The sequence below is a fragment of the Pogona vitticeps genome, chromosome 3, assembly GCF_051106095.1.
Source record: "Pogona vitticeps strain Pit_001003342236 chromosome 3, PviZW2.1, whole genome shotgun sequence".
Lineage (NCBI taxonomy): Eukaryota > Metazoa > Chordata > Lepidosauria > Squamata > Agamidae > Pogona > Pogona vitticeps.
Window position 1 is genome coordinate 98733247 of NC_135785.1, and position 25301 is coordinate 98758547.

At 40.7% G+C, this 25301-nt stretch overlaps 1 protein-coding gene and 1 long non-coding RNA gene across 2 annotated transcripts in view; one reads left to right on the forward strand and one right to left on the reverse strand.

Annotated features, from left to right (window-relative positions):
* ANK3 (ankyrin 3) overlaps window positions 1–25301 on the forward strand; it is a 543412-nt gene that overhangs the window by 20693 nt on the left and 497418 nt on the right. The window lies entirely within an intron of this gene.
* On the reverse strand, window positions 1394–13379 carry LOC144588324 (uncharacterized). Its single transcript, XR_013543834.1, has 2 exons — window positions 7870–13379; window positions 1394–1529 (listed from the first exon to the last, which is right to left on the reverse strand). It is a non-coding gene; the product is annotated as an uncharacterized LOC144588324 (long non-coding RNA).

A 25301-nucleotide genomic window follows, 5' to 3' on the forward strand; every position in this document is an offset into this window, starting at 1 on the left:
ATTAGGTATTACAAGTTAGGTATTTATATTGGGTATGCCTACCTAATACACATAGCTAACCTGTAATATACTCTGGGGGCAGGCTGGTTCACTCAAGCAAAGAAATTGTCTGATCTCCACTTTAACCCAGTTCTTCCTGTGACCAGAGGCTAGACTTTTCGGGAGTTTACTCCATTTTAAGAGGTGGGTAGTTCTTTCTTTCCACATTATAGTATTGAAATTCTCTGCTGTTCCTGCAAGATTCACAAATGTTGTGAAAAAACTGTCCCTTCATTTTAATCTAGGAGGAGAGGGATAGTAGCTGAAGAGTGGATGGGCATTTGATGTAGACACCTTGAATCTTTCACTATTAGCTGTTACCTCTATCCACATACACTGGGCACATTGATTTTAATTGATTTTATCAAGAGGGGTTAGGTTCAGGCTAGTGATGATTCTGCAGTTTAAATGAGTGCTACATCCACCTGTTTTGCATGGGCTGAACTATACCACACCAGACTGGCTCATTCAGCTGTTGAATAGCATAGAGCCAAGGCTGTAGTTGTTATGCTCATGGTTGTGTGACCCAACTGATTCCCAATAGCTTTAGAAGAATGTTGTTCCTTGTGGAGAACCTTTGCTTTGTATTTAGGCAAGGTTTCTTATATGTTAGCATACAGTCTACAGTAAATACCTAGGTATTCGAGGGAAAAACAATAATCTAAGCCAGTGGTCCGAAATCTTGGGTCCCCAGACATTTTTGGTTCACAGCTCCTAGAAACCCTGGCCAGAACAGCTAGCTGTGAAGACTTCTGGAAGTTCCAGTCCAAGAATATATGGGGACCCAGGACTGGGAACCACTTATCTAGGCAGACACCTTTCAGGTAATCTGAAGTTACTGAGATACCCACTTTTTTCTCAGATGAAATGCATATACTGTATAGGGTTGGGTGTAAGTTGGTTTCTGTCATATACATATGGATGGAAAGGACAGGCATATAATAAAGAACTTAAACAGAGAACAAAGAGCTAAGATTAAAATACATGGAGAATTAAAAAAGAAATGGAAATTAGAAGAGGAGTCTGTCAAGGATGCACCTTGTTACAGAATTTGTTTAATATTTATTCAGAAAAGGTTATGTAAAGTGTCCGTTCAGATAGTAAATTGTACAAGATACTCTAGTGGCACAGGTCTAAGAACTGTCAACGCCATAAAAAATACAGTAATGATTAGTAGGAATAACATCAGTATGCATAACAACTCACATACAGACCAAGTAGACAAAGAGGTGTATCTGGGATGTTTAATGAACTAACAGATAAACAAAAGGAGGAATTAAGATAGCTAGAACAAACTTTATGAATCTGAAGGAAACTGTTGTATAATAAACAGGTTAGTATGTCTCTAAGACTGGGGATGTTAAAGTTTTACACACGCCTCTATATAGATGTGGACAACCGCCAGAGGGGGTGGGGCTGGGAACTGCCGTACACCTGTTCGGCCAAAAAGCAAACCATCATGAACCGCCAAACTGATGGTTCATGCCCATCTCTATTCTGGACGATGGAGCTTCCGGTTCCGGCTCAGCCAGGCAAGACGCTCATGGCTACACAGCGGTGATTTTATCTTTATTTTATGCAATTTCATATGGTTTTTATAGCTTTTGTTTAGTTGAAGTTCCTATTCTACTTCTTGGCTGAAGGCATGATTTTAACCTTGGCAAAAGTAAACACAGATAATGACCACTGGAGCTGCCGAGAGATATTAGAAATACCTCTGTACGGCAGAATTACACAACTGCAGCCTTGGGAAGAAAACAGAAGAAAATAACACCGCTACTGCGGACAGTAAGCACCTGCTTGAATCAAGTCTGCAAGAAAAACATTTACTTTGTTTAAGAAAAGCCATCTGCCTTCCGGGGTTGTTTGGCATACAGCAGGGGCGGATCCGCTGACTCCGTCAATCTACAATTGACTCACAGTGAGTAAAAGTCCTCCAAGGAACGGGTGGAACAACCTGCCCCTTTAATGGTTTATGTTTGAGTGTTTACCGGAGCTAAGAAGTGTTTTTATACAGCTACTACTGACCGTAACTGTGAAACCCACATTCTTCTCCCTTTGAGTGGTAGTTTGCACCTGCAGAAGTAGAAGGGGACACTAAATAAGCTTAATTTGTGGAGTATAACTATGGTCACCACTAGGACCAAAAAAACCTATGGCAAGTTAAAAAAGGCTCCCAAAAAGCGAAATCAGAAATCTATAGCAGACTTCTGTGTGGTCTCAGATCAACGTGAACATGTACCCTCCTATAATCAAAGGCCGCTGAGGGAATTTACATCAAGTACCCCACTTACTACGGACAATGTAGGCATAAGTAATGGAGAGACATACCAGGGGGCTGCAGTCGGAACTCCGCACTCCGGAGGAGAAATTGGCAATTGGTCTCTGGACCCAGAACTCATAGAGAAGGCTCTCTCTGCCTCTATGGAATCATTCTATAAATACTTAAATCTATCAACACCTGGGCCTAAGGAGAACCATATGGAAGGAACAGTAGGCCCCCAAGATGCTCAAGGGCCCGAGAGTGAACAAACTAGGATTATTTACACCCAACTACGTGATCAGTGTCTCCTCTCAGCTAAATCCAACCAGACAATTTTCAATAATCTGCATGATCTAAAGAAAGAAATCGCTGATACTAAAGCAATACTACAATGCATTGCTGACATGATAAAGTTGGGGATTTTAAAAGCAGCACCCCCCTCAAACCCTCAGAATACTGAACAGAGAGGACTTCAGGCAAAAAAGGAGCTGGGTACAAAAGATCAAACACACAAAGATAACTCCCTAGCCTTTAAAGGTCAGAGTTACCCACAGTTATCAGAAAAAGCAACTCAGGACCGAATGCCCATCTCTGGGAAGACCCCAAAGGCCTGGGCTGATCCAGATGAGCGAAATGAGGACACAGAGGACACAGAGGGACCTGACCTAACATCCTCTAATCTAGAGCTAATAACCATAGACGAATGGTGGGGAAACACCCCAGAAGAACCCTATCCCCAGCATCCACTTGCTGTGACAACATGCAAGGAAAATATACAGATTAAAAAACCCCAATGGTCAGCAACCTCAGACAGTGAAGGGTCCACCCCTGCTGAAAGCCCATCACTCAAGCCTGTGAACCACATCACCATCTACAACTGGCCACTAAGAAAACCAAATGGCACCTGGGCCTCCAACTCAGAAGTATTGTGGACAATAACAGAAATTCTGGGCAAGGATTGGGATGCTCAAATGAACACAAAATGTTACTGCATCTATCCCAGCAAGCCCGGGCAACTAAGAGGCAGGGTGCACTTGATCTTCGCCAATAGTGAACAGGCCCATCATTTTTGGAGCCTGTTGTACAAGTTTGAAAAAATAGCAGTATCATTCAAATGGGGAATACATACAACGTACTCAAATATCAACCTAAGACCGATCACAAAATTGGACACCTACAAACTAACAAATACATCCAGAGAAATTCAGGTTCCAGAACAAAGAGATGGCCCCACAGCCGCTTCCATAAGGAAGATAACAGCCGAAAAACCTAGCTATGACCTGTACAGAGATAGGGCTGAAGCTTCCACCATTTACAACAGATCACCTTCCAAAACCAAATCAGATGGTAGAGGAAAGGAAACGCAGATCAATGTCGCAACCTTCCCAAACAATATCCCAATTAACAAGCCTCGTGATCTTACAAGCAAAATCAAAAACCAGAGTAATCAGGTGAAAATGCTCTCAAGGCCAAGGCATCTTTCAAAAGGTATTACATCCTCCAGAAAAAATAGAATATACCATCCATACAAAGAGAAGTTACATCCAGCCTGCTCAACGGGAACTATTTCCGACTCCACCTCTGAGTGGCATATGGGCAATAGATATGCCCCTTTAGTAGCTTATCCCCAGAACTGACTATTGGAAGGCAAAAAATATAAACATCTTAAGAAGCCTTTGTCCAGGAATATTGCATGGGGGGAAAACAAACAAAAAGTCCAACTCCACAAAGATACCACAGTTCCAAACACAACAACGACTACCTACCTGGGTAGAGCTGAAAGATATCCCTTTAGCAGAGAGACACAAAGAAATCAAAACAACAAAGACTGGGCCCGTAAAGATTATCCTTTTCCCACACCAGCTGCTCCCCTCACCTACAGAGGATGTCAGTCATCAGATGTATCCCTGCCTGCTCTGGAGAAGCTAACGGTATACAAGGAAGGGAACCCCATTAAAATGCTGTCTGCCACAAGAGGGGAAATGACCCCAAAGGCAGAACAACTGAACATTCAGGAGCGAAATGAGGCACCAGACACTCAAGAATCACGGTGTGCCCCAGAAAGCAACCAAACATCTGCATCTAAAATTGAACTTTTATCATGGAATGTGGCAGGTTGGACCAGATGTATCTCCCAAACCCATGATACTCCTTTCTTTCGTAGCAAATATGACATCATTCTTTTGCAAGAAACTTGGTCTGACAAAGATATAATTCTAGATGGTTTCAACTCTTTCATGGTAAAGGCAATCCCAGGGCGCGGACCGGGGAGACTGAAGGGGGGACTGAGCATCCTGGTATCAACGGCTCTGAAAGTGAAATCTACGATGAAACCCCCCCTGAGACAGCTGGCCATGGCAGTAGTACTTACAGGAAGTATGAAAACCCTATTGATTATTAACATATACTTACCTCCCACATCCAGAAAAGCTGAAACAGAAGGAAACTGGACAGACCTTGAAAACTATGTAAGAGAGCTTATCATGGAACATCCGGATGCTCTGGTCCTGACTGGTGGGGATCTAAACGCCCGTATGGGACCAGATGATGACTATCTGGGAACCAAATTTAAGATGATAGCCAACATAAGAAATGATAATGTGGGGACCCTGAATCAGGAGAGGGCATCTAAGGACCAACATGCAAATTATGCCGGGGCCTGTCTGTACAAATTTGCCTACAGACTGGGCCTCTCAGTTTTAAATGGCACAATCACAGGTGATACTCCAGGAAAATATACATTTATGGCAGCAACTAAAGCTAGTACAATTGACTACATCCTGGTGTGCAGGGGGCTCCTTTCCATGGTCAAAACTCTCCAAGTACTTCCTTACATGGAGGGGGATCATTTCCCCCTACATCTAAGTTTCCACCTAAACGTCAGAGGTTTAGACACAGAACCAAGATATCATACTGAAATTACAGCACTAGAAAGAGTGGGTTGCCGAGTAAGATGGTCACCTAAACTGGCACAAAATTTAAAACAACTTTTAACTTCGAAAAATTTGATTGATGCCCTTAATCCAGTAGGAAGCCAGACAGTCCACTGGAATCCCATAGATAAATATGAAACTCTCCTACAACAATTACAGCCACATCTCGTCCACTCATATAGCAGAAACCTTCAGAATTCATATAACCGATCCAAACCTTGGTTCAACCAAAGCTGTAAGGCAGCAAAACAATTAGTTAATCAGACATACCAGGAATACCTGAGAGCAGAAGACCATGTTAAAAAAGAGGTCCTCCTAAAACTACTGGTACATAAGAAAGAATACAAACAGCAGATACATCACAGTAAAAGAGAACACACGAGAGAACTATGGAGGAAGGTGATTGAAGCAGCAAAAGCCAAAAATCCATCCCTTTTCTGGAAACTAATCTCAGGCAGACTATCAGAGCCCAAACACCCATTATCCTCTTGTATTCCACCAGATAAATGGGTATCCCACTTTACAAGTATGTATGAGGATGTTATTGTACCCCCTTCTCCAGTAATGCTTGGAAGCACTCCCAAATGGCCCCCGGTGACCCCAGGCGAAATAATAGCTCATATAGATCAGTTAAAAAATGGAAAAGCCCCAGGCCTTGATGGCATCCCACCAGAACTCCTAAAAGAAAACAAGACATGGTGGGGCTCTTTTCTAGCACCTCTCTTCACCCATATTAATGACACAGGCCAAATCCCGATATCATGGAAAACGGCCACAGTGGTCCCATTTTATAAGAAAGGGAAAAGGGAGGATCCAGCCAACTACAGGCCAATAAGTTTGCTGAATATTATAAGCAAACTATATGCAAGGCACCTCCTAGACAAACTCCTGGAGTGGCTCGAAGTAGAAAATATCATTGGGGCAGAACAAGCAGGCTTTCAGCCAGGGAGATCCACAATAGAACAATGCCTAATTATACAGCATCTTATAGAGAAATACTCAGCCAAAGGAGTAACATCACTCTATGCCGCCTTTGTGGACTTTAAATCAGCATTCGATTCTATATCGAGAACACACCTCTGGGACAATCTATCAAACTCATCTATAGACAAAAGACTTCTATATCTAATCAGGGCCCTACATGAAGAAACATACCTGAGAGTCAGGTGCAGCAGACAGGGACACCTCACGGAATCTGTGCAAACGCACAGAGGTGTTAGGCAAGGCTGCCTGCTGGCACCAGCATTATTCATATTTTACATAAACGACTTATCAAGCTGGCTTAACACCGCCGATCTCCATTCACCTAAACTTACAGATAGAACAGTGCCAGCCTTACTCTATGCTGATGATACAGTAATTCTATCCAGAACCCCCATAGGGCTGAGGAGGGCACTTAAGAAGCTTGCCTCATACTGTGAATATAAATCATTAACGATTAACTATCAGAAGACCAAGATAGTCGCCTTTGGACAGAGACCCAAGAGTAGGTCATGGCAAATAAATGGACACAGTATCGAGCAGGTGAACAGCTTCAAATATCTGGGGGTAGTATTACAGGCCTCAGGATCTAGGCTTCAGCATAGTAAATTTGTGGCTGATCAGGGAGAAAGATCGGCAAATAGTATAGTAAAATTCCATCTCTCCCAAGGAGGGTCCTTCATACCGGCAGCCCTCAAATTGTATAGAGTAAAGGCATTAGCCCAGCTGCTGTACGGCTCATTCATGGGGCCACCCAGTTCTCACTTCGCACCACAAGAAATAGTCCAATCTAAATTCTTAAGAACTATACTCCAGGTCCCAAGATGCGTGTCAAATGCAAGGATAAGGCTAGAAACAGGATGCCTTAAAGTAGAAGCCTGGATTAGAATTCAGTCTATATATATGTGGCTAAAGGGACAGTTAAATCCAGAAGGCCTATTTTCCTTATTATTTAAAGATAACTATCAATCTAAGTGGGTTAAATCGGTCCAGGGCTACTTGGGGAAAATTGGCCTCTCACCTCAGGCACTTATATCCTCTGGAATAGAGCAGGCAAAACAAATAGTTAAACAAAGAATAGAGGACAATGAATACCAAACAGACCTTTCTAGCATCCAAAATATGGCAGCACGGACTTACATCAAAAATTGTATGGTACCGGCCAAATACTTAACATCCTTGGAAATTAAAGGAACTAGAAGAGCCTTTACTCTGGCAAGGTGTTTGGCCCTCCCCTCTGCTGTACTAGAAGGGAAGTATAAAAATACCCCTTTTGCTGAAAGGTTATGCTCCTGCCACCTGAGGGAGATCGAGACCATACAGCACATGTTCTTCACCTGCCCATTGTATGAAGCAGTGCGAAAAGAGACTATAACCCCCTTAATAGATAGATTGCCAGGACGTTCAGAGGGAAATAGGCTAGAGTTCCTTCTCTCAGATGTTGATGTCCAGATCACCTGTCGGGTTGCGAGGTTCTGTGTAGCAATTCTTCGACTGCGGAAGTTAAATACCAATTAGATTGCCGTTCCCAGTTGTATGTATGCCAACATGTTCTAATGGAATACTGAAAGTTAGAAATTTTAAGGTTTTAAAAGGTTTTATACTTATGTGACTGGTCTAAGGACTGTAAATAAACTATTGACCACTATTGACCTCTATTCTGGACATTCCGAAGGATATGCTCAACGGGGTAAACACTTGCAAAATGCGGGGAAGCAGAAGAATGCTTCACATCCCATGGACTGATGAATGAAAAGTGAAGCAGCAGCTCGTCAGATGGAAAAACAAAAAGAAATAGAGTTGATTATTAAGAAACCCAAGTTCTCATATCTTGGACACATAATTTATCATAAGAAATACAATATACTGCACTATATCGTTGAAGGAAAGATCAAGGGTAAATACAGAAGAGACTGAAGATGGATTTCTTGGGTGACAAACTTCAGATACTAGATGGGCCTTAATAAAGAACAACCAATCCAGACAGACGGAGACATGCCATAGCGGCAGCCAGCTTGAGCTGAGTGCCCTGGCTTTAAAAACAAAAATAAAAGTTCATTTATTCATTCATCAATTCATTCAATTTATATACTTCCTATCTAGCCAATTGCTACTCTAGGTGGTGCACAACAAATTAAATGTACAAGATATAATAACATAAACAATAAACTATTCCAGACATAGATCATAACTCAAAACAGGTGGCAAAACAATTTCTGGAACACACTACTGTACAAGAATGAATGAATGAATGAATGAATGAATGAATGAATGAATGAATGAATGAATGAATGAATGAATGAATGAATGAGCTTTATTACAATCACTGACCAGCAGATACAGTATAGCCAAATGTAACTATAACAGGAAATTACAATGAAAGGTAGCATAAGGTAGCAATAATATCACATATACACAATTTGTTACAATATAACTAAATTAGAGCCTCCTTAGCCTCACTGGACTGAGGAGTTCAGCAATTAAACTCAGCAAACTTCGCACCACCTCTAATCCCACGACAGTAATGTGTTATTCCTCTTCTTCCTCCAATGCCCCAGCTATTTGGGGAGATCCCCCATGAAGGCTTCTCTGAATAGTTCTGTTTTTAGGAGCTTTCTGAATATGTGGAGGGAAGAATCCCTGTCATATTTCCTGTGGGAGAGCATTCCATAGAGATGATGCCACTGCAGAGAAAGCCCAATTTCTGGTTACCATTTCCCAGATTTCTCTGGGAGTAAACCCTGCATTGAAGAGGTCTGTGAAGACCAGTTCTTATGGTCAGTCAAACTTGGGGAAATACCTCCCAGACAAGTAGAAGAACCCCCTCCCCCAGCAACATGAGCTCAATCTTGTCTGGTTTCAGTGTCTTCTCCTTCAGTGACAACCCTGTATGGCAAGAGGCACCTGCATTCTGAAGTACTGTTTGCTCACATGTATTAACTGGTTCATGAGAATAGGAAGGAGGTAATGCAGAGAAGAGAGCTGGAACATTAATTAGCTAAATAAAGAAGATAAACAAAAGAGCCTCAAAGCAAACTTTCCTCTTAACCCTTTCAGCTTCAAAGTGTAGTCCAAAATGTGTGCCTATTAAATCATTTCCAAAGAAGTTGTACTATGCTTTTGTAATCCTGACTAATTAAATGGATAACCCATATAATTCTCTTTCTTAATATTTGCACAGTTGTGCACCTTTTTATAAGTTGTACAATTTCTTCTTTATTTTTAAAAAGTATTCCAGTCTCCTCTCTCTTTCTAGATATAAAATAGACGTACATTCTGTGTGGCTTTTTAATTTAGGCAGATGTATTAAGAAATCAGAACAACCTTAATTTAAATACCTGTATATCCTTGTAAAAATTCTTCCCCACCCTTACCTCTTGCCCCAAGCTATTCCCAGACTCAAGGCTGATTCATGCAGCATGCTGGATGGAAAGAGGGAATTGTACATTGCTTCTCCTGTGTGGCCATTCTGAGAATCCAGGAAGAAAGCACAAAAGTGTTTTCAAAATCCTGATGACTTAATTGATTTGAAGCTTTGTACATTCAAACACTTCACAGCTAAAACACCAGAAGTATGGTGAAGGAGGTTTTACAGTCTCCGTTATTATTTTATTTTCTATCTAGTGAGGAGGAGTTGAATTACATTATCTGTTTCCTTACCCATATGAAATTATTTGGAAGCTCTAACAATAACATGTTTTCCCCTCTGGCTGATCATTAATCAATTAGTCTCATTTTCTGTTCTTTACCACCACTTCATCTATTCCATTCCCATCTCCTTTCAGAAAGTGTAGAGAAGGAATGACAGGTAATTTACACACACACAATTGCAAAATGAATGGATAAATGAAAATGGTTTTTCTTTAAAAACGTGATGCACAAGTTAATTTTCTTTTAAGAGAAAAATGCAGATCTTTTTGCCTGCACCATTCAGCATTATAGCAGTTGTGGCAGGAATTTGGGCTTTGCACAAAAAGAAGCAAGGTCTGTCATTGTCAGGATTTTGTTCTTTTGGTGAACAGGGAGTTAAATTTTAATATTGTAATGAAGTGAAGAGTCACAACTGTACGGTAAAAGCCAATGTAATGATGATGTAATGCTTGATTGTTAACAAGACCAGCTGTAATGGAGAAATGTGATTGGTTGTTCTGAGTATAAATGTAACAGAGACAGAACAGCCCTTACCACTCAGCAGTAAGTCTGGTGGCCATTTACTTCTACAGTGGGGTCTTGACTTGAGAACTTAATCCGTATTGGAAGGCAGTTCTCAAGTCAAAAAGTCTGTAAGTCAAGTCTCCATTGACCTACAGTGCATTGAAAACCGATTAATCCCGTAACAGGCCGTTTTTGTTCCATTTTGTTTTTTTTCTGGTCTGTAAGTCAATTCTCAGTCTGCAAGTCAAACCTAAATTTTGCGACCAGAGAAGTCTGTAACTCAAAAAGTCTGTAAGTCAAGCCGTCTGTAAGTCAAGGGTCCACTGTATGTTATTGCTCTGAATATTACTATGCCAAATGTATCTTGCCATGTATATATGTGTAGCCATAACCAATATAATATATTATAATCACTAAGAACTCTCTCATGTTGTTTTTTCCCCACGTCTAAGTCTCTTTGCTAAAGTTAAGTGGGAAGAATGGAAGCAGTCGGACAGGATGCTCTGTGTAACTACTGTCCTTAAGTTTCAAGGCTTGTCTTTTAAACAGATTGCTTTTGCCAAGCTTCACATTCAACCATGCTCTTAAGAACTTTTCTTGAGGCCAGAGCCTCATTAAGCCTCTGGAGTTTTGGCCCCATGCCAACAGTCATGGCCTACAGAGTGGTTGTGGTCTACCTCTCCTCTAGAGGTGCCTAAGATGCTATCTCACATGTAAGGCCATTTCAGTGGAGGCCACAGCATGCACACACAGTTGAATGTATCCATCACACATAAAACAAAGTCCCTTGTTTCCTTCTAACTCTATATTATTGCCAGTCAATCCAGTAATGTTGTGCTTTAGGCATCCAAAACTTCCCAGAGTGATAAATGAGATATCCTTTTTGGAATTTCTCTCTTAAAAATATTTCCCGCTTAAGAATATTTGTTCCTTATTACTTGAATTAAGACAGTTCAAGCTGCTGGCCAAAAGCTACAGTGTCATATGACTTCCTGGAAGGGAAAGTAAACTTGGACACCTGCAGCCATTGTACTCGGTGTGCTTGTTTGCCACTTCAGCACACACGTAGATTGATCTGGCAGTTCAAGCATGATAGCAAAATATAAAGCTTTCAGTCCAAAAGACAAGGGAGAAGGCTAATAAAATGTTTAAGTTTGACCTTACTATGTATAATTGGATGAGTACAAGGCTTTTCTTTGCATTTGCTTTGGTATTATCTAAGATTATGAGTTCTCTTTTGTTTTGTTGGTTGCACCTGCCAGGTACAGTAAGCATAGCTGCACCGTGCATCAGGTGCTTTGATCAGAACATCTGTCAGGCATTAAAGACACTAAAAGTCTGTGCTGTTGGGAACCAACCTGTATGTTTGTTTACATTTTTATTTTCTTGTTCAGAACTTTGTAAGGTCACCTCACTATCTCATGACCACTACATCATAAATACTAACCTTGTTTTTAAAGAACTTAACTACATAGTAAATGTCTCTAATTGAGATTATATGTGTATTTTTCTCTTTTTGGTTGAAAGGGGTTTACTAATACAAAGCACACAAAAAACAGGCCAATACCTGTTGCATTGTTTCAAGAATCATAAAATCATAGAAAAGTGAAGTTGGAAGGGGCTTAAAAGGCCATCAAGTCCAGCCCCCTGCTCAATACAGAAAGACAATCAAAGCATATCTGCCAGGTGATTATCTAAGATTTTCTTGAATGCCTCCAGTGTTGGAGCACTCGCCTACTCCTGAGGTAACTGGTTCCACTGTCATACTGCTCTAACGTTAGGAGGTTTTTCCTGATATTCAACTGAAATCTGGCTACATTTAACTTGAATCCATTGTTGCATGTCCTGCACTCTGGGATGATCAAGAACAGATCTTCCCCTCCTCTGTATGATAGCCTTTCAAATATTTGAAAAGTGCTATATCACCCCTCAGTCTTCTTTTCTCAAGGCTAAACATGCCCAATTCTGTCAGCCTCTCCTCATAAAGCTTGGTTTACAGCCCCCTGATCATCCTTGTTTCCCTTTTCCAATTTGTTAGCATCCTTCTTGAAGTGTGGTGTCCAGAACTGGACACAATCCTCAAGGTGAACCCTTGCCAGTGCTGAATAGAGGGGGACTAGCACCTTGCGGGATTTGGAAACTATCTATTAATGCAGCCTAAAATAGTATTAGCCTTTTTAATAACCACATCACAGTGTTGGATCATATTTAGCTTGTGATCTGCGACAATTCCAAGATCGTTCTCCCTCATAGTTTTGCTGAGCTAGGTGTACCCCGTCTTGTAACTGTGCAATTGTTTTCTCTTTCCTTTCACTTCCATGCATGTCTGCAGCTGAGCATCCTTTCTGCTTTGGCCCAACCACTTCATTAGCTCTTGTACTTGTCCCCCGCTCTTCCTCAGTAGCATGTTGGACGCCTTCTGACCTGAGGGGCTCATCTTCCAGCGTCATATCTTTTAGCCTTTTGTTTCTGTTCATGGGGTTTTCTTGACAAAGATACTGGAGTGGCTTGCCAGTTCCTGCTCCAGGTGGATCGCGTTTAGTCGGAACTCTCCACTATGACCTGTCCGTCTTGGGTGTCCCTGCATGGCATAGCCCATAGCTTCTCTGAATTACTCAAGCCCCTTTGCCACGACAAGGCAGCAATCCATGAAGGGGTCATCAACAATACCTGTTATTAATAATCAAGGTCCAGGCCATACGTCATTTTAGAAGAACCAAATAGAAATTGTTTATTGATACAGGTGTTGACAGAACAAGCAATGTTGTTAAATCTTAATCAATCATTCTCCCTTGTCCCTTTCAACTAGTACTCTCCAGCCCAGCCCCAAATCTCTCTATCTCAAAACCCTATCTGTGTCTATCTAAACTTTTCCTCCTGCTGCTGAATCTCTTATACCTTGTGACTGACTAGCAGGGATGTGGTAGCAGGATGACTTTTCTTGTCTGTACCCATGACCTTCCCATCTTCAGCTCAGTGTTTTATCCTCTTCATGTTGTGAACTTCAACTCACATAAACCCTCTTTGACTGGATCTCCTGAGAGCTGATGTCCAAAACATCTGGAGGGTCAAAAGGTGAGGCACTGTGTTAACAGATTCTGTATGCCTGCAGTTGTGCGTGTAGAGGCTTTTTGTGCTTTGTCCAAACGTGAATCTCTCTCTCTCTCTATTCCAGTTATTTCTAGCATTTATATACCACCCTATTTAGCTGAAACCACTACTCTGGGCAGCTTTATAATATAAAATAAACCCTATTCCCCCTCCCATCACTCCACCTAAAAACAAAAGTAAGAAATGAAAACAACTAACAGCCATTAAAACACCAATAGATCAATAAACAGGCTAAAAGACTAATGATGGCAAACCTCAGGTGGCACAAGGGTCACAGACCAGACTAACTAAGGAGGAGGATATCTTTGAAGGCTTCCTTGAAGAGTTTGGTCTTAAGCAGTTTTCTAAAACTTTGAGGGGAGGAGGCCTGCCAGATCTTCAAAGGGAAGCCATTCGAAAATGTAGGGGCCACCACTGCGAAGGCCTGATTTCTAGCTGAAGCTTTCCTTGTCTCTTTTGACCCACCCACGTACACTGGTAAGGCCCGGGAGGATCAGATAAGCCAGGCAGAATTTCTGTAAAAGAAACACTCTGACAGGTAAGGAGGTCCTACACTGTTACGGGCTTTAAACATTAAAACCAGCACCTCAAACCTGGACTGGGACAAAGTCATCAAGCAGTGTAGACATAGTTGCTCTTCTCCTTTTGCTCTGTTCATATTCAGGGAATGAAAAGGAGTTGTGTTGTTGATTGGGCTTGTGCATAGAGGACAGAGAGACTGAGACTGACTGTTGCCTATGATCACCTCCCCAGTAGTGCAGTGGCAAATTCTGAAGTGAAAATATTCATCATGGCAGTTCCTGAGGAGAATCTGAAAGTGAAGGCAGTAATGTTGATCCATGTCTACATATATGCATTGTACACGTAGAAACTTCCACTGCAGCTACTGTGAGGACTGCAAGTAAGCCTGCAGCTGTGTAGTCAAACAGTGTGGGATTTGCTCAGCCTCTAAAACAGGTGAATTCGAACTATTTTTTACTGATTGAATGATACAAAAAAGGCTGATTTGGATCGGTCCAACCCTTTTTACTCCCAAAATGGCTTTCTTTCCTCTGCCACTGCAGGTGTTTTTGCTTTCTAAAGCCAAAATGACTTGAATGGGCTTTTCCCCATGTAGGTTAGTTGTGATATATTCTTGTAAAGATAGATGACGTGTCTGTAAAGTGGTGTTTCAGTGAGGTAGGCACTCAAGCCATGATGTTCAGGACTGGAGGAACACATCCCTGCATCCTTTCCTTTCTACAGATCATCCCTGGAATTTTTAATTTTTGTAAAATAACTTTTTACATATATGAGATTAGTACTAGATCACCCTACCACCTTGTCACTGATTCCTTGCTATTATTATTTCCCGCATTTACACCCCATAAAAGGATTGTCCAAGGTGGGACCAGAGAACAGAAAGAAGTAAAGGGGGGGGGGAACTGTGGGCTAGAATGTCAATTGCATGACATCCACTGTGAACAGTGAATTCCCAAATCAATCTGCAGCCCCTATGTGAGCACTGGCTACAATTTCAGTCATAATACAGGATGCAAATCAAATTGCTCTTTGATTCAGCTTTCCAGTCACACCCTAAGATAAAATGGAATTACAGAGATGGGGTGAAGGATGATTTCACTGTTCCTGTTAAATCAAACATTCTTGATGCTTGTACTCTGTGAACTTCACACAATTATAATACTGCCCATCAGAGTTTTCAAGCTCAGTAGGAATTTGAACTAACACTCTTTGTTTGACTCCACAATAATGGACTCAAATTCTTTCTTCTTTTCCAGTTCTTTCCTCTTTTCTTCAGGCACTGTTGATGGGAACTGAAGAATAGTTATTGCTTTCTGAAAGATTCAAGAATTTAACTGGTCTGCATTGTCTTCTGTCCCCAGTCAATGCCACAGCAGTAGCACATCTCTTTCAGTGACTATAGTTCTGACCTGGAGAAGAGGAGCCATTATGGAAGATTCAGTCATGGTTGGTAAGGGCCATGAGGGAATATCCTAAGTTGACTCTCTTCCTCAGTACTTTGTCAAGAGATCTTGAAGGATGCATTTCACTTTCCCCTATGGTCCGATGCTTATCATAGGATCGTAGTATCATCTTTTAAAGTGAATGTATCATACAATCAGAGAAAGAATTGAGAACCTAATATTTTGCTGTTTTGTGGTGTATGCTTTCACAAACACAATATAACTGTTCAAATAAAACAAATGTGATGATCTAGTGGTGGGATTATATTACTGGTATAAATATAAACTATAAGCGTTCCACACTACAGTCCGGCCTTAGCACTCAAAACAGCTTACGAGCAAATATCTGAAAAATATAATCTTCAAATGAGAGCAGTCAGATAATACTACAGAGAGGAAGCACATGACCAGGGGTGAAAGTGCTAAAGGTGCCAGTGGTAGCCTCTTTGGGGCAGACAGAAAATGGCCAGAGTCATCCTTACACAAGTAATATCCTATCTGTGTCATGTCTTTCTCTAGACAGGCATTTGATCAAATGGCAGACTGAAGTATACAGTGTATACTGAAGTATACAGTGTATACTTCATGGCAGATTTAATGTTAGTAGATACTTCATGCAGCTTGAAGAACTGGCCTACTGCTTTCTTAGCAGAAACGTCTTTTTTTAAAAAATCAAATTGTTAATTCCAACTAAAATAAAGCCATTCAGTCAGTGGGACTCTGGTAAGTAAACAGATATGTGTATCCACTGTTTTGATGTGTATACTTCAGTTAGGGATTAGCAGTTGGAAGTAAGCCCTGCTCTTATTTCACATTACACCTGAAATCCCAGACATATGAGAATGTCTAGTAAAATAATGTGAAAACCAGTCAGTTGCACTAATTCTGTAGAATAATATCACTAATGGGATGGTGTAGAAGTGGGAGAGAGACAGGGGCAGTGGAATCCTTTTGCATTGTGCTGTGTGTGGAAGCAAGACTCATGGAAGCTGCTGTCACTAATTGATGAAGTGCAACCGGGCACATGACCAAACATGCAATCAATACAGTATGAGTTTAACACCTTATCTGTTTCCCTTCCAAACATAGTAAAATGCAGTAGTATTCTCAACTTTGTTCAGGTTATAAAGTTATGTAAGGTGATGTATAAGGTCAGTGTGGTGTAATGGTCAGGGTGTCAGACTAAGACGATATGATGATTTCAGCCCCTTCTGTTTGTTTTGTGTACCTTTATTGTATATATGTAAGTTATCTGGTTGTATGATAGAATGAATGGTGTAATTAACAGGTGTATGTCGTGTAAGTGAAAGTTAGAACTTTTACCATATGTGTGTGTGTGTGTGTGTGTGTGTGTGTGTGTGTGTGTGTGTGTGTAAGAGAGAGAGTTGGGGGGGAGAGGGAGAGAGACTGACTTCACGGAACTTGGTTGCTTGGCTGCTTTCTACATCTCTACATAACATCTCTCTCTTTGTCCGAAGAAGTGGATTTTGATCCACAAACACTCACACTGAAATAAAATGGTTAATTTTTAAAAGTGCTACAGTGTTTTGCCTTTATTTTATTTTCCTTCTGTTCTTGCCACAACCCCACCCTGCTTTTCCTTTCCCCTTTTTACTTTTGCTACTGTGCTGAGGCAGTCAGGCCAGATCTTTAGAAATGTGATAGGAAATAGTTAAGATTAGGAACTTTAGATAGTTAGAACTGTGGATGTTAGTTAGCTATTAAAATTATAGAGAGTTCAGGTATAGGTGAGGAAGGAATATGAGATTTAAAAGATGAAAGCTCTAAAGAGCTTTTCACTCAACCTCCCAGTTGTAACTCAGATTACTGAAGCCCTATTTTTAAAAGGGGTTGGGGGTATTATCAGTCAGGAGGACCCCATTGGCCAATCATGATGCAGAGTCAAATCTCACCTCCACAGTTTCCAGTTGCTGATTCCCATTTTATATAAATATATCTTTGTCTTGTTTGTTCTCTTCTTTTACTTCAGCAATTTTAAACTAGGGAAGAGTTTTTCTGATTATAATAATATGAGTGCAATATTAAAAATATGCCAGTAGATGGTGCTATAATATTTTATATAAATTTACTTAATGGCAGGAAATACAATTTCATATAAAAGAGTATCAGTGTCTCAAGAATGCTACATTGATTACATTTAGAGATCTTTTAATATATATTTTTTAAATTTTAATCCTGGTTTTTAATCTTGATATATATTTAATAACTTTTCAATATGACATTTTAAAACTGACTGTTGTCTAATTTTAGCAGTTGTGAGCCACCTTGAATCTCCTATAGGGAGAAAGGGAGCATAGAATAGAATAGGATATTATCCACCCTTCTTGATTTTTAATTGTGACTAAATATTTCTGCCATCTTCTTCAATTGTAATTACATCCTAATCTTTCTGTTTTGTGTTTGTTCACAAATCTGGGTGAATAAACTGCAGTAGTGGAGATTAAAGGGGACAGCTTCATGTTCTCCAGTCCATGCTTAGAGACAATACCCTTGGGGCTGGACTCAATGATCCATAGGATTCCTTCCAGTCCTGTAATTCTAAGATTATTATTATATATAGATGGGGGGGGGGGGGAAGACACACAATGAAAAAGAAAATGCAGGCAAATACCTGTTATTTTTATGCTCAGATTTGATTCTAAGTATGTGCAAAATAAAAATAAAAATAAAGTGCTTTTAATGCATACACGTGGAAAGAGAAGTGGGAGTCTCATGATGCGGGTTTCCCAGAATCAATTCCTATAATACTATATGCCATATGAATCCAATAGTAAACAGGCAATAACCTTGTTATTCCAAATAAATTCACCTTCATTGTTTTGCTTTCTTGGCAGCCCAGCCTTTCAAAATGGTAACTATATATTATTCCCCCATGGATATAAAGGTGTTATCTAAAAGGCACATGCGGTCAAATTTAGACCCTTGCATGTGTAGGTAAGTGCTATGTAGAAAAACTACAAAAACATTGGCAGTTTTTCCATGACACGAACTATGTTTGTTTTGCGCCCACAACAACCCCACCCTCAAACTGGGTATGCCAGTAACACCATTTGGCGGGATGCTGAGAAACATTTGCAAAACGTTGTCTTAGGTTTGGAATAAAAAGGGCAAGGCTGGTTATAGGGTGCTCAGTTGATTCTACACTGCATAGGCCATTTAGACCATTGGGGAACGCATTGCAAGACACATGCAGATATTTGGCATAAATTTTTGAAGGAGTCCTAAAATGCAGGTTTTGTAATAGAGCGGAGAGTGCCTGCAGATTGCAATAGAGGCAGAGGTAACACTCCCTTCATGCATTTTACCCCTCACAAATAGGGTTTCTGAGATAGCTGGACTGATTAGCTGGTCCCATTTATACTCGTTGTCAAGCCTCTTATGGGACTTGCATGCCCGTCTCCTGTACCAGATGCCTAAAACATATGAAGTCAGGAGACCACATGCAAGCCCAATTTGAATCTGTGCCATTCTCAGAGGGCAAGGGAAGGGCAATTTGTGTGCATTTTTCATGCATATAGTCTCTGTGACACATTACGTCCATATGCATTTCTTTGCCAAACAAAAAAGGACTGCAGCCTGGCTAACTGCATGTGTAGTGGCCAGAAACCTAGTGGTGATTTATACATGTGCAAGTGAAATCACATGTGTTATGGTGGTAATTGGCAAACTGCTGCTAGTTAACAACGTGCTGGTTACATTCCTGGTAGTGTTGATGGGCAAGCAACCAGAAATGTAACTGGCATCTCAATTCAATGCTATGACTTAGGTGGTTTTACTTCAGTCACCAATAGATTTTTGGTCGTTATCTATGAACTATATCATAATTCTAAGCATATGTTTGTATGTTCATTTCATTCATTCAAATAATCAGAGCTTATCAACACACAATACTGTAGATTAAAATGTAGATGTGGTTCAAAATGTTTATGTCTTCCTATTTTTAATAGCAACTGCAAGGAGAAGTGTGGTTATGGGGTGTGAATCTTCTCGTTTAGCATTGCCCCTCATATTTAAGGAGACAAACACAACCTCCAGATATAGATGAGAATGATGAAGTAGCCTGGGCAGCATATTCCTCCCCTCATCTGTTGCTCGGGCAAAGAGAGGACAGAGTTAGCTGTATAATTGGGTTGTAGGGCTTCTGTTTGCCTCCTGAATTGAAATTTTATCCTCTGATCAATAAAATTTCAGAAAGGGTTGTGATCTCATGAACTGCATCTAATGCATATAAATATCCTTCTGGTATGAATTTCAGAACAAAAGGTCTAGATGCAGCTCTTTATCTGTAAATCCAAGTTTAGCTTCCGGCAACCCTATGGCATAAAGCAGAAGTAAAATCTGTAACGAAAGAGAATAAGGGAGAATTTTTCTGTCATAGGCATTGGAATGCCTCTGAGAAATTTAGCTGGTACCAGATTCCCCATCATTGCCCAGAGGGACATATGAATGTCATAGCGATGTGACTACAGCAGATAAAGCAACAAAAATGTTAAAGAATTAGGAGAAAGAGTCATCTGCAAAAACATCGAAAGTTGACTCATTGTATTTGCCATTACCAGTTCTCGATTATGCTCTGGGAAGGGTGGGGAGAAATCGTTTTTCAATTTTGAAGGCATGAATGTAACTGTCTGTGCTAGAAACATGTGTGTCCTTTCCTATCCTCTCACCAGTTTTGCCCTTTCTTTCAAAAGGTCCACATAATTAAAAATATGAGATGAGTAAATTGGCAAGTGCTTCACAGATTGCTGCCTTGTCGTGGCGAAGGGGCTTAAGTAGCTCAGGGAAGCTATGGGCTATGCCGTGCAGAGACACCCAAGATGGACAGGTCATAGTGGAAAGTTTTGACTAAACGCAATCCACCTGGAGTAAGAACTGGCAATGCCACTCCAGTATCTTTGCCAAGAATACCCCATGAACAGAAACAAAAGGCTAAAAGATATGACGCTGGAAGATGGGACCCTCAGGTCGGAAGGCATCCAACATGTTACTGAGGAAGAGCGGAGGACAAGTACAAGTAGCTCCAGAGCTAATGAAGTGGTTGGGCCAAAGCCGAAAGGATGCTCAGCTGTGGACGTGCCTGGAAGTGAAAGGAAAGTCTGATGCTGCAAAGAAAAATACTGCATAGGAACCTGGAACGTAAGATCTATGAACCTTGGGAAGCTGGATGTGGTCGAACAGGAGATGGCAAGAATAAACATTGATATCCTGGGCGTCAGTGAACTAAAATGGACAGGAATGGGCAAATTCAATTCAGATGATTATCATATCTACTATTGTGGACAAGAATCCCGTAAAAGGAATGGAGTAGCCCTCATAGTCAACAAAACAGTGGGAAAAGCTGTACTGGGATATAATCTCAAAAATGATAGAATGATGTCAATACGAATCCAAGGCAGACCTTTCAACATCACAATAATCCAAGTTTATGCTCCAACCACCAATGCTGAGGAGACTGAAATTGACCAATTTTATGAAGATTTACAACACCTTCTAGAACTGACACCAAAGAAAGATGTTGTTCTCATTCTAGGGGATTGGAATGCTAAGATAGGGAGCCAAGAGATAAAAGGAACAACAGGGAAGTTTGGCCTTGGAGTTCAAAACGAAGCACGGCAAAGGCTAATAGAGTTTTGTCAAGAGAACAAGCTGGTCATCACAAGCACTCTTTTCCAACAATCCAACAGGCGACTCTACACATGGAAATCACCAGATGGGCAATGCCAAAATCAGATTGATTATATTCTCTGCAGCCATAGATGGAGAAGCTCTATACAGTCAGCAAGAACAAGACCTGGAGCTGATTGTGGCTCTGATCATCAGCTTCTCATAGCAAAATTCAAGCTTAAACTGAAGAGAGTAGGAAAAACCACTGGGCTAGTCAGGTATAATCTAAACCACATCCCTTATGAATACACAGTGGAAGTGAAGAACAGATTTAAGGAACTCGATTTGGTGGACAGAGTGCCTGAATAACTTTGGATAGAGGCTGGTAACATTGTACAGGAGGCAGCAACAAAAACCATCCCAAAGAAAAGGAAATGCAAGAAAGCAAAGTGGATGTCCAACGAGGCCTTAGAAATAGCAGAGAGGAGAAGGGAAACAAAATTCAAGAGAGATAGGGAAAGTTACAGAAAATCGAATGCAGACTTCCAAAGAATAGCAAGGAGAGACAAGAGGGTCGTCTTAAATGAACAATGTAAAGAAATAGAGGGAAATAATAGAAAAGGAAAAACTAGAGGAAAAACCTCAGGAAAATTGGAGATATTAGAGGAACATTTTGTGCAAAGATGAACATGATAAAGGACAAAAATGGGAGAGACTTCAAAGAAGCAGAAGACATCAAGAAGAGGTGGCAAGAATACACAGAAGAATTATACCAAAAAGATCTGGATATCCCAGACAACCCAGATAATGTGGTTGCAGACCTTGAGCCAGACATCCTGAAGAGTGAAGTCAAGTGGGCCTTAGAAAGCATGGCTAACAACAAGGCCAGTGGAGGTGATGGCATTCCAGTTGAACTATTTAAAATCTTAAAAGATGACACTGTTAAGGTGCTACATTCAATATGTCAGCAAGTTTGGAAAACGCAACAGTGGCCAGAGGATTGGAAAAGATCAATCTACAACCCAATCCCAAAGAAGGGCAGTGCCAAAGAATGCTCCAATTACCGTACAATTGCACTCATTTCCCACGCTAGCAAGGTTATGCTCAAAATCCTCCAAGGTAGGCTTCAGCAGTATGTGGACCGAGAACTCCTAGAAGTACAAGCTGGATTCCGAAGGGGCAGAGGAACTCGAGACCAAATTGCTAACATGCGCTGGATTATGGAGAAAGCCGGAGAGTTCCAGAAAAACATCTACTTCTGCTTCATTGATTATGCAAAAGCCTTTGACTGTGTGGACCACAGCAAAATATATCATGCGAAAGGCTGGACTGGAGGAATCCCAAGCCGGAATCAAGATTGTCGGAAGAAATATCAACAACCTCTGATATGCAGATGACACCACACTGATGGCAGAAAGTGAGTAGGAATTAAGGAACCTTGTAATGAGGGTGAAAGAGGAGAGTGCAAAAAGCAGTCTGAAGCTCAACATAAAAAAAACTAAGATCATGGCCACTGGTCCCATCACCTCCTGGGAAATAGAAGGGGAAGATATGGAGGCAGTGTCATATTTTACTTTCTTGGGCTCCTTGATCACTGCAGATGGAGACAGCAGCCACAAAATTAAAAGACACCTGCTTCTTGGGAGGAAAGCGATGACAAACCTTGACAGCATCCTAAAAAGCAGAGACATCACCTTGCCAGCAAAAGTCCACATAGTCAAAGCTATGGTTTTTCCTGTAGTGATGTATGGAAGTGAGAGCTTGACCATAAAGAAAGCTGACTGCTGTAGAATTGATGCTTTTGAATTGTGGTGCTGGAGGAGACTCTTGAGAGTCCCCTGGACTGCAAGGAGAACAAACCTATCAATTCTAAAGGAAATCAACCCTGAATACTTTGGCCATCTCATGAGAAGAGAAGACTCCTTGGAAAAGACCTTGATGTTAGAAAAGTGTGAAGACAGGAGAAGGGGACGACAGAGGATGAGATGGTTGGATAGTGTCATTGAAGCTACCAGAATGAATTTGACACAACTCCGGGAGGCAGTGGAAGATAGGAGAGCCTGGCGTGCTCTGGTCCATGGGGTCACGAAGAGTCGGGCACGACTAAACAACTAAACAACGGCGATGTGTAAAACGTCTGGAAATAAAATTATGGGAGGACACTACCAAGCTCATCTATGAAATGCAGTGGACAACTGCAGTGCAATCTCCTCCAGCTGCTCTTAGATATCCTCTGTTGTTGTATGAAGTTATAAGAAGAAAATGGTGGTGGTGATGAGAATTGTACACACTCTATCAAGAAAGAAGGGGATAAATCATAATTGCTTGAAATCTCATGGGCAAGACCTTGTTGGCTTCAGTTTAGTGTACCTTTTCCTAGTATATGTTAACATGTTGGGATTTTTTTGTTTTTATTTTTTGCTTTTACATGTTAACCCATATAAAGCAGTAACGACAGCAAATGTGGAATATTGGATGAAGTGGGTTTTTCTCTGAGGAATGGATTATAATCCACCCTCCAGTAGTGGAGTAACCAGCAGCAAAGAAGCATGTTTGGATAATACGATCACTTGAATAGATATGATAAACAGACCAGTTATGTAGGCCTTTACCCCCTGAATGGCTCTTCTACAGCTCGTATTGATTTCTGTGGTAAAAGCCATGTGACCAGCCTAACCAAAGCAGCTATTCACAGAGGCTTGCCTGCAACATGGTTAGGACAGGTAATGCTGAACCAACTTCATTGCTAAGCTCATGGGTGAAGGGAGTCTTGGAACAATGTTTAGACTGTGATTTGTTCTTGGTGAGACCAGTAAGAAACCCTGTAATGTATCAGACTTCCACTTGATTCTACAAAATAGCTTACTCCCTAGAATTATTTGGCTACCAAAGACTGTTTCTTACATGGCACTGTTTTGTTGGCATACAAGTATTTTTAAGTAACTCTGTAAATTACAAATATGGAAGATTGTTAAAAATCTCTTTGAGGGAAGTCCATGATGCCTCAACATTGCCTCCACTCCATATATTCCCTAGATTTGCCTCTTAGTACATTCTTTTTCCCTAACTGCCACTATCTCCCCAAAGGCAAAGATTTGGCAAAGCACAATATGGTTATAAGGTTGGAAACAGGAACCATTTTGAGAATGGGCTTATATTATTTGTTGCATTTCTTTGGTTCAGCTTTCCTAATATGAGCCTTGCAGCACTTCGCATATATTTCAATAGGTCAGAATTAATTATAATGTGTAAGACTGGTATACCTCTTTGTGTTACACAAGAAAAAGGTCTGATATAATAAAGCAGTACAATATTTTTCTGTTTTGTTTTTTATAAACTGATGCTCAGCATACCACAGCAGATGTATTTATTTTATTTTGATTTCTTCAGAAAATGAGATTTGTATGAAGTACATGTGTACATGCAGTTGTGGCTTTTTCCCCTTCATAAATGATACATGAAATATTTTGGTCTCTAAGCATCCTCACTTTAACTTCCTGTTGCCATGGTCACTCATTAGTATTCCATGGAGGCCTGGTTGCCATGGGAAAATGTGTAGTTGTACAGTGTTTCCATGGTTACGCTTCACCATTATGAACCTTTGCTATATCAGCTAGCAGATCTGTTTGGGTAAGCCTGAAATACAGTAGTATTTGAAGCTCCTGGCAATTAAAATACAGGCCCCATTTGCGACTTGATTATTTATCTTTAGAATTCAGATGGAATTATTTTGTAACAAAAATAGCCATGTTAAAATTGACACTTTCAGAAATAGTTTCACAGTGCCACTCAGCCTATGTTTTTGTGCAGGTTTAAATTCACATTGTGACGGATTAGCATATGTTCATGTTTTTCCAGGAGTGCTCAGTTTTGAACCACTAATCATGCCCATGTGAGCTAATTGCCTCTTGTTTAGACTCTCAGTAGTGGTAGCCTTTTTCTATACACACAAAGGTTGCATGAGAAGGTTTGGGTTTCGAGTCTGAATGATATGACAGGAATCAGAGAAACTGCCAAAGGATTCATTTCTTTCTCCATGTATCACAATAAAAATGATTTAGTTAGTAAATCTTGTAACATCTTTGGTCTGAAAATGCCATCAGAGAGGTTGTTGTATTGTAGTTTTCCATTCCTTTTATTGTATAACACATTGCTGTTACTCAAGAATAACCTATGTATCCCTGGCCAACTGGCTATTGATTCCACACACTGCTGCTTATTATTATTATA